Genomic DNA, 16,772 nt, shown 5'->3' with positions numbered 1-16,772 from the left:
GATCTGACGTTCATTACAGGTAATTACAATCAGTGGCTCCTCCTCATCAAAAGAGTAATTTCGAGAACATATAGTCCATATCTAATGAACTGGTGGCACGCACCAGGCATAAATGTAATAATATAATCAATGCACCATTATAGCGCTCGAAAATATAACAGAAGAAATTTGCGGGACTATTCTTAGTTACAGAAAGATATAAAAATTACCCAATATTTAAGGGGATAAGATACAAAATTGGGCAGATCCTAATTTGTAATCATTTTGGATTTCATATTTTGTTCCGCAGGTACCAAGCGGAAATGTCACTCAAGCAATTGGTAAATTTTAGCCAAGTCACCCGTAAATACTTGCTGTAAAATTCAGAATCATTTTCACAACCACCACGGTCATCTATTCATTAAGAAAATGGGAACCTCTCACTCCTCTACAAAGACTAAACACTTGAAAAGCAAAAAATCATTTATTGTCGTGGAACAAGATGACAAAGAGGGAATGATGTAAGAAATAAGAAATTTTCACCTTACCTTTTGTTATAGTATACAAATTTACTCTGCTCGATCAATACACCATATTGATCCTGTGAACAATCACTGCAGAAACGGGGGTGAATCGCCCCTTCCCTCACCCAACAAAAATCACACCCTTCGGTAGAGAGAGAGAGAGAGAGAGAGAGAGAGAGAGAGAGAGAGAGAAGGAGGAGATAGAGAGAGAGAGGGAGAGAGAGGAGAGATGAGAGAGAGAGAGACGAGAGAGAGAGAGAGGAGGAGAGAGAGAGAGAGAGAGAGAGAGAGAGAGAGAGACTTGTTCACATGAAAACTTGACAGACGAGAATCTTGAATTTCTCTTGGATCGACGTGCTGTACGAAAGATGATTTTTGTCTTGTTCTCTTAGTAAACATGAGAGAGAGAGAGAGAGAGAGAGAGAGAGAGAGAGAGAGAGAGAGAGAGAGAGAGAGAGAGAGCTAGGCAAAATACATTATTCATAACTCAAACAATTTTTATTACCTTGAGCAGCAACAGGTGAAACTCACAACAGAACGCTCTTTACTCACCTCTGAAAGAGAAAACAGGAATATTAATTCCATCCATAAATTATAGACGGAATATATCACATTCGAACAATTCCCACTGAATTAAACAAATTATTAATATCGTTGATGCGCCGATGTTACCAATACATGCATTCACATTATTTGGTCCTATTGTAAAATCTTCACTCTCAGTTTTCCAACATACCAACCTTTATTACAGAACTTGAAAAAAATATGCATCCTTGTCCAGCATGCTATAAAAAAATTAATAAAAAAGGGGGGAGGGGGGAACGAAGCGAAGAAAATACAGACTAAAATAAAAAACAGAGAAACTGTGGTAATGAAAAATTGTTAAGAGTACCGTGGTCGATTTTATTTTTATTTATATAAATTTTTGGCATTATACCAAGCATAGGGGCATCTAAGGCCATTCAGCGCTAAAACGGAAATTGACAGTAAAAGGTTTGAAAGGCGTTACAGGAGGAAAACTGAAAGCAGTTGCACTATGAAACAACTGTTACGAGAGGTTGGACAGTAAGATGGAAGAAAGAGAATATGAACGGAGGTACAGTAAAGGGAATGAAAGTAGTTGCAGCTAGGGGCCGAAGGGACGCTGCAAAGAACCTTAAGTACTGACTACGTTGCACCAAATGAGGTGCACTGACGGCCCTAGCTCCCTACGGGGGTACATGAACCGAAAGCTCAAATTGATTCAAGGGAAGTAGTGGCAAGTGCTAAACGTGGAATTCGTGTAGCATCAATTGTTAGACGATGTTGCACAACAATTCAAACTTATTCTAATGAAAAGAGAACTGCAATGCTGTAAGGTAAGCAGCGCAGGTATAGACTTTTCAAGATACAATGTCCACCATTTCCAAGAATATTCTAAAATTCTCATCTACATTATTAACGCTTGTCCAGAGAGGCCTACCAACAATAATAGGTTTTGTTTTTGTTTCTTTGTTTGTATGATTTTTTTACGTTGCAGGGAACCAGTGGTTATTCAGCAACGGGACCAACGGCTTTACGTGACTTCCGAACCATGTGGAAAGTAAACTTCTATCACCAGAAATATGCATCGCTACCACCTCAGTTGAATGCCCGATAATCGAACTCGCGGCCACCGAGGTGGCAGGCAGAGGCCATACCGATCACGCCACTGAGGCGCAATAATAGAAGGTTTTCTCTAATCTGTAGATCAGAAGTTTCATCATTATCGTATCCAACATATTAAAAATGGGTACTATTTTACTTTAAACCACTATCTTATTTTGGATTTGAAAATATAATTTTACTGTTTTAATGTTGATTTAAACGAGTCTGACGTTCGTTTCTTTCGTTCTAAAGCTTTACTCTAAAACCAACACCACTTACAAGAAAGCCGTGTTCAGTACCAGCCCCATCGAAGTGAATGGTAAATCAAAAGACATTAAATTTAACATCGTAACAGCAAATTTACGAAAGATTTGAGCGCGAGTTTTGTACTAACCACGTTAAGGAGACATATGATCGCAGCATATAAATTCCAACATCCAATAACGGTTGAAAGTAAAAGAGTACTTAAAAATATTACCGGAGTTGTGTTCGTGTTAAGATGACAGAAGAGAAAGTCCACTCCCTTCCTCTGATCGAGCTCTGTCAGGATATAAAAGGTTGCAAAAGAGGGAATGATTCAGCTATCTTAACAGTATCCAGAACATTAAGCCATTGCTCAGCAATGGCTCGAGTTTTAGAAGTTGCTTTCTTATCAGTTCTCTAATATGCACTGTTAATTACGAAGTGAACGAAACTAATATTTATATACTACAAATTTCAATGCATTTCAAGTTACCACACCTATGACAACCATAAAAAGTGATTGTGTGTGTGTGTGTGTTTGAGAGAGAGAAGAGAGAGAGAGAGAGAGAGAGAGAGAGAGAGGAGAGAGAGAGCATGTGTGTTTGTGTTACAGGAGGCGGAACTTTCATACATGTGCTTACTTATCACAGAGCTTGGGACCTTACTTGAGAAACCTCTCTTACACACACACACACACAAACAAACATTTAGGCTCACCATATTCAAGAACCTGAAAACCTAAAAAATGAATTCGCTCCCTCTGGCGGCAATAAAAGTAGAATATAAAAGTAAAATATGAAAGTTGCGTCTAAGCTTAAACATCGTTAAGGAGATGAAGACCTAATTTAAGGCTCCCCCAAACAGCTATCAATTAGAGGCCTTCCCCCTCTTCCCTCCTCCAGGTATAGTCCGTTTTCACAACGCCTGAAGATGAAAGGAGGGGCGCTAAACGAAGTGTGTGTGTGTAGGAAATAAGGGCGCCCAGCCCTCTTAAGTGACACTCCTCCCGTCCTTCAAAGGTCGCTTTAACGACTAAACAATTAAAAACTTACTCCTGCCCTAAAGTTCACGATGCGTATGTTAGGTAGAGGTGTATGTGGGTGTGTATGAGAGAGAGAGAGAGAGCGGAGAGAGACGAGGAGAGAGAGAGAGAGAGAGAGAGAGAGAGAGAGAAAATGGTTTCAGCCCAGTACGGTTAGGGTTACATTATAGTGGTTCTCAAGTTATTTATTATTAACCATATTCTCTCTCTCTCTCTCTCTCTCTCTCTCTCTCTCTCTCCACGCACCAGCGACATAACGGTAAAACAAAACTATAGTCCCTACAACACTGCACAGGTCAATAGATGCTTAGGCCTAACATTTCTGGTGGGATCATTTCCATAAAAACAGCGATGCTGTTGGTAGGTATCAGTCAGGAGATCCACACTAGACCACGGCCTCCCTTTCACACCTTAGCGCATCTTGGGATCGCCTTCAGGCAAGGGCCCGTGCAGGCATAAATTAGTTTCATTTAAACCTTCCAACCAACCACAAAATATTTCCTCTGACGCGAAAACCTGGAAAATCCACAGCTGCTAAACTATTGGAAAGTACTCGTCTGCTAATTTATGGTAACTAAGTGCTCCACTTCCAAGTACTAAAGGATTTACCTTATCCCAAAATGTATTTCGGTGCAGGACCCTGGACCTCTACTGTGGCCACATCCTGCACCCAGCGCCATGGTTGGAACAAGTATATTCTTCTGGACCACACGAAGACGCCTGGACCGTATCCAGTGCTTTGACAAACTACGGCCCAGTTGCTCTTCATTACATTTTCAAGGGTTTCCTTTATATAATCCTACGCACAGTAGAACACTAACTACTGTAGCGTCTCCCGTAAGAAAGCTTCCATTAACTTTTATTAGTAGTTCCTCGTTGGAAGAGTGGTTTAAGTGGCCGTCTACCGAGTCGTTAGTCCGGAGTTCGATTCCCCACTCTGCCAACGTGGAATCAGAGGAATCTATTTCTGGTGATTAGAAATTAATTTCTCGAAATAATGTGGTGTAGGTCCCGTTGCTAGGTAACCATTTGGTTCGTAGCCACGTAAATATTTCTAATCCTTCTGACCAGCCCAAGGAGCGCTGTTAATCAGCTCAGTGGTCTGGTTAAACTAAGGTATACTTAACATTTATTGGTTTGGATTGGGGAGGGGCGGTTGGTTTCCAACTCCACCTATTTAATCCTTTTTGCTCAAAAATAATTTATTCAAGTTTAGTTAAAACTAATAAAGTGGTTTTGGCAAAGTCGAAAAAGTAAAAATTTTATGCCAAACAAATAAAGCTGTTTGAAGACATTCATACATATGCATGCAGGAAGACAAAGGGAATTACTTTAATTCAATGTAAAAATCTCATTTGCTTTCAGTTAAAGTGAGCCACGATAAAATTTAATATAACATTGAATTACAATAAAAAAAAGGCTATCACCACCGGACCTACATCAACAGCTTCCAACTAGTCTTCAAAACGCGTCAGAAAAGGGGTTATCAAAGAAAAATGTCTTTTTAAGTGTCCTTCAGAAGGTCTTTGAGAAGGGAAAAATTGGAGAAGTACAGAGACTTAGCCAAGAATTATACTTTAACCCAATAACTCGCTAGTATTATATAATAATTCGTCTGTTCTATCATCTAATGATGAAAAGTTGTGTGTCACACACACACACACACACACACACACACACACAAACACATATATATATATATATATTATATATATATACATATATATATATATATATATATATATATATACTATACTTTATAATAAATATAAATATTTATATATCTACTATATACATATCTATTATATATATTATATACATCATACAAACCCTACAATTATATATCTAGTAAAAAAATATATACATATATAGTAAAACACATATGCCTATCTATATATATATATATATATATATATATATATATATATATATATATATATATATATATATATATATCTATATATATATATAGCAGAGAGAAGGCAATTATATTAGAAAAATAGAGAAGACTATTTACAAGTTAAATGTAGCTGATGCAGCAATATCTTTCATAAAAATTTGAAAAGAGGGTCTCATTCAAATATTATCTATATATATATATATATATAATATAACATCATAATAATATATATATATATATATATACCACAATATTACAGCATACTTCATGTACAGAAGCAAAATCAGCCATAACTGAATAAGCAATAAGCTTAATGTGGTCACGGGCCATCAACCTCGAGTTCATGTCACAACATAACTACTGGTACCCTGATCATTTTTATGTCGACCGAGTAAATATAGCCCGCATTTTCCATGATGACACTTGCTGTTCCTTTTGTTTACCGTTGCTACAAAAAAATTACTATTATGTATCTGAACACCAGTGAAGATATCATAGTTACATTCGTTTTATGATAATACATTTCCCAATATATTAAAACACTTTTTACCCGACCCGTTGGGATTGTAATGTTTTAAGTTACTCTCCAAAGAAAATTCCTCCTAAAACAGGGAACATGAAGTATAAATAAGAGCTCAGTATATAAGAGCATACTGAAGCCTTTAAATATGGTGGCTAGGGTCGTGGTATGACCGCTTACATGTTGCCGGTTCGCCCCTCCCTTTGGGTGATGAAAAATCTCTGGCTCTGCATAATGATCAGTTTCCGCTGCAGTGTGAGGTCTGTGGTGGGAGGTTGAAAACCAACATTGTTTGGAAGCTTGAATTTCAAGTCAATGGCAACTGAGTGTGCTCGTTCAAATAATAATAATAATAATAATAAAAATAATAATAATAATAATAATAATAATAATAATAATAATATTATTATTATCACACAACAAAACATGCAACATGGCTCCAGGAAGTCAAGGAAGAAGAAACAGGGAGAATAAAACAAAGATTCACTGACATCTCGATAGACACAGTCAGACACCAACTAAAGAAAATGCCAAACTGGAAAGCCCCAGGTCCCGATGAAGTCCATGGATACTGGCTCAAAAACTTCAAGGCCCTACACCCACGAATAGCAGAACAACTCCAGCATTGTATCTCAAATCACCATGCACCCAAATGGATGACCATAGGAAGAACATCCTTAGTCCAGAAAGACAAGAGTAAGGCAAATATAGCCAGTAACTACAGGCCTATCACCTGCCTACCAATAATGTGGAAGTTAGTTACAGGTATCATCAGTGAAAGGCTATACAACTACCTAGAGGAGACAAACACCATCCCCCACCAACAGAAAGGCTGCAGAAGGAAGTGTAGGGGCACAAAAGACCAGCTCCTGATAGACAAAATGGTAATGAAGAACAGTAGGAGAAGGAAAACCAACCTAAGCATGGCATGGATAGACTATAAGAAAGCCTTCGACATGATACCACACACATGGCTAATAGAATGCCTGAAAATATATGGGGCAGAGGAAAACACCATCAGCTTCCTCAAAAATACAATGCGCAACTGGAATACAATACTTACAAGCTCTGGAATAAGACTAGCAGAGGTTAATATCAGGAGAGGGATCTTCCAGGGCGACTCACTGTCCCCACTGCTCTTCATAGTAGCCATGATTCCCATGACAAAAGTACTACAGATGATGGATGCCGGGTACCAACTCAAGAAAAGAGGCAACAGAATCAACCATCTGATGTTCATGGACGACATCAAGCTGTATGGTAAGAGCATCTAGGAAATAGATGCCCTAATCCAGACTGTAAGGATTGTATCTGGGGACATCAGGATGGAGTTTGGAATAGAAAAATGCGTCTTAGTCAACATATAAAAAGGCAAAGTAACGAGAACTGAAGGGATAAAGCTACCAGATGGGGAGCAACATCAAACACATAGATGAGACTGGATACAAATACCTGGGAATAATGGAAGGCGGGGATATAAAACACCAAGAGATGAAGGACACGATCAGGAAAGAATATATGCAGAGACTCAAGGCGATACTCAAGTCAAAACTCAACGCCGGAGATACAGCGCAGAAATAGTCGAATGGACGAAGGCAGAACTCCGCACCATAGATCAGAAAACCAGGAAACATATGACAATACACAAAGCACTACACCCAAGAGCAAATACGGACAGACTATACATAACACGAAAGGAAGGAGGGAGAGGACTACTAAGTATAGAGGACTGCGTCAACATCGAGAACAGAGCACTGGGGCAATATCTGAAAACCAGTGAAGACGAAAGGCTAAAGAGTGCATGGGAAGGACTAATAAAAGTAGACGAAGACCCAGAAATATACAGAGACAGGAGAATGACAAACAGAACAGAGGACTAGCACAACACACCAATCCACGGACAATACATGAGACAGACTAAAGATCTAGCCAGCGATGACACATGGCAATGGCTACAGAGGGGAGAGTTCAAGAAGGAAACTGAAGGAATGATAACAGCGGCACAACCAGATATGTTCAAAGAACGATAGATGGAAATAACATCTCTCCCATATGTAGGAAGTGCAATACGAAAAATGAAACCATAAACCACATAGCAAGCGAATGCCCGGTACTTGCACAGAACCAGTACAAAAAGAGGCATGATTCAGTGGCAAAAGCCCTCCACTGGAGCCTGTGCAAGAAACATCAGCTACCTTGCAGTAATAAGTGGTACAAGCACCAACCTGAGGGAGTTATAGAAAACGATCAGGCAAAGATCCTCTGGGACTATGGTATCAGAACAGATAGGGTGATACATGCAAATAGACCAGACGTGACGTTGATTCAAAAAGTCAAGAAGAAAGTATCACTCATTGATGTCGCAATACCATGGGACACCAGAGTTGAAGGGAGAGAGAGGGAAAAAATGGATAAGTATCAAGATCTGAAAATAGAAATAAGAAGGATATGGGATATACCAGTGGAAATTGTACCCATAATCATAGGAGCATTAGGCAAGATCCCAAGATCCCTGAAAAGGAACCTAGAAAAAGTAGAGGCTGAAGTAGCTCCAGGACTCATACAGAAGAGTGTGATCCTAGAAACGGCGCACATAGTAAGAAAAGTGATGGACTCCTAAGGAGGCAGGATGCAACACGGAACCCCACACTATAAATACCACCCAGTCGAATTGGAGTCATGTGATAGAGCAAAATAAATAAATAAATAAATAAATAATAATAATAATAATAATAATAATAATAATAATAAGTGAGATGCATTTACCGGTATGCCGATATGAGCACTGAATTTAAAACACTAATTCACTTTCACCTCCGAAAAATACAGCTATGACCAGTGTGTTCCCTTATAAAAAAATGCTCAAACTGGTTAACACGCATATAAAAAAAAAAATAAATTAATAAATAAATTGGACAGAAATACCTTCCCCTCCTCCCCTTCCAGTGGAGTAGACGGGTAAAAATTCTGTTTCACCTACTTTCTTACAGTCCATTAGAGACATCATTAATCATCAAGTTAACGACCCTAAAAAAAATATGAGAGGTATGATATAGAGGAGGAGAGCTGATCTGCATTAAATGAGAGATTTACGACTTTTACCTTGAACTGATATATCATTAGTCAATAAATATTTTGCGTATAAAAGGAGCCGGATGAAACATATAATAAATATATATATATATATATATATATATTATATATATATATATATATAATACAATATAATATATATATATATAACTACCCTATATATTATATATCTATATATATATATATAATATATATATATATGATATGATATATAATATATATATATGTATACATATATGTAGAATCTACTGGTCACTTTTTTACCAGATACATATGAAATTGCAGTAGCCACAATGCCCTCTTAACTTCTTGAATTCTTTGGTCTTTTTTTGGATACGTTTCTCACAACAAAGCCTGAAGATGCAAGTTCAGAGAAATTTGAAGAAGAAATTGTGATGTTGGGTCCCGGGAAACGTGACCTCTTTGTGATTATTGGACCTGGGTTCGTTTCCCGGGACCGAACATCACAATTTCTTCTTCAAACTTCTCTGAACTTGGATCTTCAGGCTTTGCAGTGACAAGCGTATCCAAACATAATTTACACCGACACAAGCACAGCTTCAGAGCTCAACTCACGCAATAAACTATCATTTCCCTCAGCTGCATACGAACGCCATCGTGAGTGAGGTCGTCTCTCACGCCCCTTAACGAATATTACTTCAGACCGTAATTTCGAGAAATTAATTACAAGCTGGCACCACCACCTGGACACGATGGCAGGATATAGCATTCCTACCTGACAAGTTAGCATTCCCACCTGAAAGGATAACATTCATACACGACACGTTATAAGCATTCCCGCAGACATAGTGTAAACAGTGCATATTATAGACATGTAAGGATTATTGCAATACTGTTATAAAAAAAATGCAAAATCCACTATGATTCTCTGCCTGATCCATCTACTGATAGCTAGCCCCCCCAACCAACACCCTACCATCTACCGGCAAGAAAATGCAGTTCTCCCAAACGCCATCAATTCGCCTCCTTCCTTGAATAATAAATGCCAAGTCTCAGCAGGGTCGAGGAGAAATAAGCCACCAGAACAAGGTCAGGACCATGAATAAGTAGGCACAGCGGCCAAGTGGAAACTCTGCTAAACACCCACTGTGAACTGAAACTGCTTCAGCAGCAGACGAATTCAATTCAATCCAGGGAACGAAATTACCAGGAATTGTTGTACGCTGAACCAGTCTAAATCAGGTCGAACTCACTTCGAAGATACGAAATGATTACCAATATTCCTCACATGACATCTCTACACTTTATCAAGTGCCAATATATACATAACGCAATGTAACATTAAATCGAATTCACTTGAACCTCTATAAATGACTACTTGAAGTTCCCTCGGCAACAAGGTAACAACCATGATTAATTTCAAGCACGACCCTCTGCAAACATTATGGCTTCGAGAATTACCCCCAAAATAATACCTTGAATTACGCTACGGTGGTTCTTCAATTTCGTCTGCAATAATTTTCTTTTTACTATCTAAATGTTACTCAATGGGTAAGCTATCTTCTCTGGTAGTACAAGGGGTCATTCACTAATTGCCACATAAAACCTCAGTGGCATGATCGGTATGGTTTTGGCCTGCCACCTCGGTGGCAGCGAGTTCGATTCTCGGCTATTCCACTTTCTGGTGATAGAAGTTCACTCTCGACGTGGTTCGGAAGTCACGTAAAGCCGGTGGTCCCGTTGCTGAATAACCACTGGTTCCATGCAACGTAAAAACACCAGACAAACAAACAAACAAGAATTCCTCCTGAATATTATATAGCAGTCAATAATAATAGTAGTAGTAAACGCTGATATGCAAATGCCAAAATATATTCAACAGACTCGTTACTTCAATTTTGTTATTAACTCTCATAGGGGAGCTCTCATTAACTACTGCAGCGCTATTAAGATAAAAATGGGCGAAATATAATGGGGGAAACGGCAATTTTACAATTTCACTTCATTTTATAGGGCAGATATAATATTTCACTGTTTAAATAATAAAACATCCTTGTAACTAAGGATACTGGTTAAAGCCTTGGGAAGGAGGAGGGCGGGGTTTGTATTATAATATTCATTTTCAGAGACCTGCTTTCCCCTTCTGTACTTCTTCCGCCAACCCCCCCCCCCCCCCCCCCACCTGCAAAACCAACGAGAGAGAGAGAGAGAGAGAGAGAGAGAGAGAGAGAGAGAGAGAGAGAGAATGTTGTAAGGTTGAAAAGATGATCCCTAATCTAGAGCTGTTACAGTATTTCACCAGCACAACGGAGAGAGAGAGAGAGAGAGAGAGAGAGAGAGAGAGAGAGAGAGAATTATTAGCACATTAGCCCCAATTCCTTAGTTATGTCTTGTCATTTTCCTCTACCAGGCGAAGCCATGAAAGTGTGAGAGATACTGGACCCTCGGTAACCTCCCCAAAATGGACATTGACGGTCCCCATCTTTTATCGGCCACAGGACCTCTCACATAACGACCTCTCTCGGGTATTGATAGGATGGTCGTATGAGGGGGGTGTTGAGCCCACTAAATTGGTGAGGTTATAACGCCAGTAAGAGAGGTCATACATCTCCTATCGGGTCGAACATTTTTTTGTGGGTAGATCGAATCAATTAGGTCATCTCCCGTAAGAAAATGTAATGAACTTGATACTCCATTAACACTTAATTGTACTATTTAGAGTTCTTTATCTCTCTATTTCGGCGATTTTAAGTTTTTTTTTTTTTTTTTTTTTTTTTTTTTTTTTTTTTTTTTTTTTTTGTTGGGGGGGGGGTTGGGGGGTTGGGGGGCTGGGTGGGAGGGGGAACAGCATTACTGTATTGCAAGCAAATTCCAACCCACAGCAATTTTGCTTTCATGTGTTCGTTAAAAAAAAAACTGCCTCTACCAAATTTTAAGGAAAAGTCCAATATGCCTTCTTTTTCTCAAGCTCCTTCCGTGATCAACTATCAGCACTCCTTGGACAAGACTTTCTGAATGCTTCTGTTTCCCTTTACTCACAAGCTCTGGAAATTTCTTAGGCTTCCTTTTTTCTTATACACAATTTGCTAAAAGTTTTAAATTAATTCATTGTACACTGGGACTGCATTCTGAATTTGCATCTGGTCGCAGGCTGAAATAAAATATTACCTTTGCAAAATATTTTTCCTTTCCCCTTTCGTGTAGTACTTGAGACATTTTGGAGCTTGAAGCACAGATGCAACAGAAATATACAACGGATTCATAGAATAGACTAGAACAGAACATCGAGTTGTGGCCAAAGGCCAAGCACTGGGACCTACGAGGTCCTTCGACGCTGAAAAGGAAACTCAGTAGAGGGGTCTGAAAGGTGTTAACAGGAGGAAACCCTCAAAGCACTTGCACTATGAAACAGTTGTTAGGAGAGAGTGGGAAGCAAGATGGAAGAAAGATAATTACAGTAATAAATGTAAGGGGTTGCAGCTATGGGCCGAAGGGATGTTGCAAAGAAACTTTAGTAACGCCTACAGTGCACCGCATGAGGTGCACTAACGGCACTAACCCTCTACGGAGAAAACTGATTTACATGCACAAGATACCCAATCTAGTCAACAACTTGCCCAAAGACATAAAATTGTGCTTATTCAAATAAGAATCTATTCAAGACATCTAAATAAGAAAATTTTTGGGAAAAAATCAAAGCTGTAAACTGCATATCACTGGCACCCTCCTGATGCTCTCATTTTTAGGCGAGAGGTTCTCAAAAATAAGCTTGATAAAGGAAACAACAAAAATAAGGCGTGATCCGACCTCCAGCTTACTCAGGACGCATGCAAGATTTCCCCCACACACAACTTGTCAACATTATATTCCTAACTTTTAACATAAATTAAAACGTGCTAAAACCTACGGTCAAATAAGAGCATTATTTCACCAACGAAAATTAAAATAAATACGCTATATTTTACGAGAAATAATTCAGTACTTTTTAATATGCGCATTTATTTTTTTACATTTTCATTCTAATAAATAAATCATAAATATCCTATTATTCCTATACTAAAATTCCTGTATCTTTAACTCGACGCAAAAACCTTCTTCAGACCTTTTTAGGGTCTTCCATAGAGCTTACGTACTTCCCCCGGCCAACCTCCCCCACCAACAACAGCAAAGTTTGTAGACTTACTCCCAGAGTTAGCAAAAATAATCAAGGCAAGAGGCGAAGCAATAATCATAAAATCTTTGGAGGTCTGTTTTACCTTCCCACATGAAGCCAAAAGGCCTACTTCACGTCACCATTTTGTCCACAATTCATTTGATTTTATTCAAATTTATTCAATTTTATTCTGAATTTACTTCATTTTATTCCGAATTAATTTTCTCTCTTGAAAAGCAATGAAGAATTTGTAGCTACAGGCAGCGAAGCCTTTCCACTTCTTAACATCATTCAGTACGACCAAGTCTCTAGGGAGTCTTAATTCAATTTGATAACACGACCACGAATTCTGAGCGAGCGCAATATTGCTGCGTCCTACTTGAATTCATTTGGAAATGTACAAGACACATAAGGTTATTTAATCACAATGTGCTGCTTCTTCCTAACGTTACTGAATCATAATGTGTTTTTTCCAGGGTTGGCAATGATTACATCAAACTTGATATTAATGTAGTGATTAAATCATTGATTTTTTTTCAATAAAAAATCATGTCTATTTTTTTTTATAAATCAATAGTCATATCTATTTTTTTTATAAATCAATAGTAATTGTCATAAAATACATTTTAGGAAAAAAGGACTGAAAAAAACATCCAACAAATAAAAAAAAAACAAATTAATAAAAAATAAAAAAATTACCGTATATTTCGGCGTATAAGTCGACCCTTTAGCCCATAAAAATCATGCCAAAATTAGGGGGTCGACTTATCTAACGGTAACAAAAAGTGAATCTTTATTATTTTGGCATATCATTTCCTTATTTTTTTTATAAATGAATAGCCATGTCTATTTTTTTTATAAATCAATAGTAATTGTCATAAAATACATTTTAGGAAAAAAGGACTGAAAGAAAACATCCAACAAATCAAAAAAAACAAATTAATAAAAAATAAAAAAAATAAATACCGGCACTCGTTTTAAACAACTTATCTTCCGGTCGACTTATCTTCCGGTCGACTTATACGCCGAAATATACGGTAATTAAAAAATCAAATAAATTTTTCAAAAAAATAAAAAATCACCAACCCTGGTTTCTTCCTCATATACTTTATAATAATCATAATGCAAGTACTCTCAACTGCAATAAATGCAACAAGCAGTTTCGAACAGAAACATTTTTTTCATAATTTTTCGGATTTAAACAGTGAAATAGGGAAGGGCGTTGCTATTCAAAATTGAATATACAAGCTGCTTCGAGCATGCAACATGACGCTCGTTCAATCAGCGGAGTTAACAAACGTTGGATGTGAAACATCCCAAGCTCGCCGTGAAATCTGAGGATATGTGGTTCAAACGACCGTGAACCATTCCTGCTGTAGTTAGAAGCGAGGAGATACGATAATCATCTTTGTGATCTCTGGGCTCTCTCAGTTCGACCATTACCTGCCTGAAGAGGCTCTAATCCGGAATTCAGGCCAGAGGACAAGCGCTAGGACCTACGAGGTCATTCAGAGCTGTAGGGAAGACTGATACAGGGTGGTTTCAAAGAAGTAACAGGAGGGCAACCTCGCTGTTACCCTAACAATGAATTTTAAGAGGGTGTAAAGTCAGATGGAAGGAAGAATATGAACGGAGGCGCAGTAAATGAAATGGGGTGTCATGGATGAGGCATCGTGTCTATTGTTTGTTTGTTTGCATGGTATTTTTACGTTGCATGGAACCAGTGGTTATTCAGCAACGGGACCAACGGCTTTACGTGACTTCCGAACCACATCGAGAGTGAACGTCTATCACCAGATATACACCTCTCTCACACCACAATGGAATGCCCGAGAATCGAACTCGCGGCCACCGAGGTGGCAGCCCAACATCAAGCCGACCGTGCCACTGAGGGCATCGCGTCTATTTTCCAGGCTGTTGGGTCCGAAGCTGGATCATAAACTCGAAATTTGGTTAGGAAAAAGGCCACTGTAGAAATACACGTTCAAAATATAAGAATAGGAGTTTCCGACCTTCACTATGGTCCTCCTCGTGCTGCAAAGGACATTCGTGAATGTCGAAAGCTCCACCCCCCCCCCTCCACCCCACAAGGGACGGCTCTCCAGAAATAGAATGACGAACGCCACACTTCCAAATTCATACTCCGCGGAAGCCTGGACAAACTCTCCTGGGAAAAATTAATCTGCAACTTGCATACACCATCTCGACACCACGACCCCAAAGGCAGGTCGACCCATATTTTTTCTTTATTATTATTATTTTTTTTTTTTACTTCGTTTGGCGACAATCGGCGTTTTCTTTTATCCCACAACATGAAAGGAACAAATATATTCCCTGCAGCTACGTAGCCGTGGCCAACTTCCTTGTGCTTTTTCCCGGAAGGAGGCCTCTTTTGATGCATGAAAATATATATTTACTATCCTCTCTCTCTCTCTCTCTCTCTCTCTCTCTCTCTCTCTCTCTCTCAGAGAGGAATAAAGAGCAGGTCAAAAGAGGCTGGAAGTTGTTTGCAAAAAGAATTCGCTCGAGGCCTTAAGACTAAGAGTTCACTTCAGGACAACACATACAAGTACACACACACACACACGAGCCTGCTCGTACACCACATCAAGAGGTATATCATACAAAGAAGTCATATTTGTTTCTGCATGACAAAGCACTTCTCTTTTTCTCATTTTGCTTGAGCGTGCTCTCTCAAATATTCAATACATACAGACATACATACACACACACACGCATATAGATTATATATATACATATATACATATATACAAATATATATATATATAAATATAATACATATAAATATCATAATTATATATATTTTATATAAACATATACATATATGTATTTTATATAATTTATATATACATATATATGTATTTTTATAATTTAATTTTATACGAGCCAATAATTATTATATATATTTAGAATTAATGTATAGTACACATAGCCCACTGACACAAACAGCACAGAATGTTCTCTATATGTATACATAACTTTCGTCTGTAAGACCTAAAAAGTTTGAAATTTATACTCACGTCTTCTAAAGTCAATGGTCAACTATGCTTTAGCATAAAGAGCTTATATTATTACTGGAGGAAATAAGTTAATCTCTCTTGAAGTGTATAATATAAAATGTTGACACAACGAAAGACTTTGTGATGAACAAAATTAATAGTAATTGAATAAATATACTACTAATTAGTTGCGGACAAAAAAAAATAAAAAAATAAACTTCCAATTACTCAGCTTCTGAACATTAAGTCTTAAAAACATCTCTCCCATATTAAACCCTTATTAATAACGGCTCAGTTTACCATCTAATTGTAGCATAAATCAAAACTAATTCCATGTACAGTGAATCAAAATATATATATATATATATATATATATATATATATATATATATATATATATATATATATATATATACACACACATAGATATACTATTATAGATATATACATGTGGATATAGAATAATATATACTATATATATATTTAAATATATATATATATGATATATATAAAAAATATAATATATACATTAGTACACACGCCATATATATATATATATATTGATATTGCTGTTGAAGGAATATATCAATTACATAACTAAACCTCTCTTAACAACAGCATTCCTGTAAGCATAAATCAAATGTTTCAACGCCGTAAAATAAATTAAAACTAATTTCACGTAAAATTAATTAAAAGATATAATACATACAT

General features: G+C 37.6%; 1 protein-coding gene across 10 annotated transcripts in view; it reads right to left on the bottom strand.

The window, feature by feature from the left end:
- Nucleotides 1-16,772, bottom strand: part of LOC135199317 (ras-related protein Rap-1b-like) — a 653,366-nt gene that overhangs the window by 304,999 nt on the left and 331,595 nt on the right. The window lies entirely within an intron of this gene.

This window comes from Macrobrachium nipponense, chromosome 23 (genome assembly GCF_015104395.2).
Source record: "Macrobrachium nipponense isolate FS-2020 chromosome 23, ASM1510439v2, whole genome shotgun sequence".
NCBI lineage: Eukaryota > Metazoa > Arthropoda > Malacostraca > Decapoda > Palaemonidae > Macrobrachium > Macrobrachium nipponense.
The sequence above is the reverse complement of the archived record's forward strand: the minus strand, read 5'-3'. Positions and strand labels throughout refer to the sequence as shown.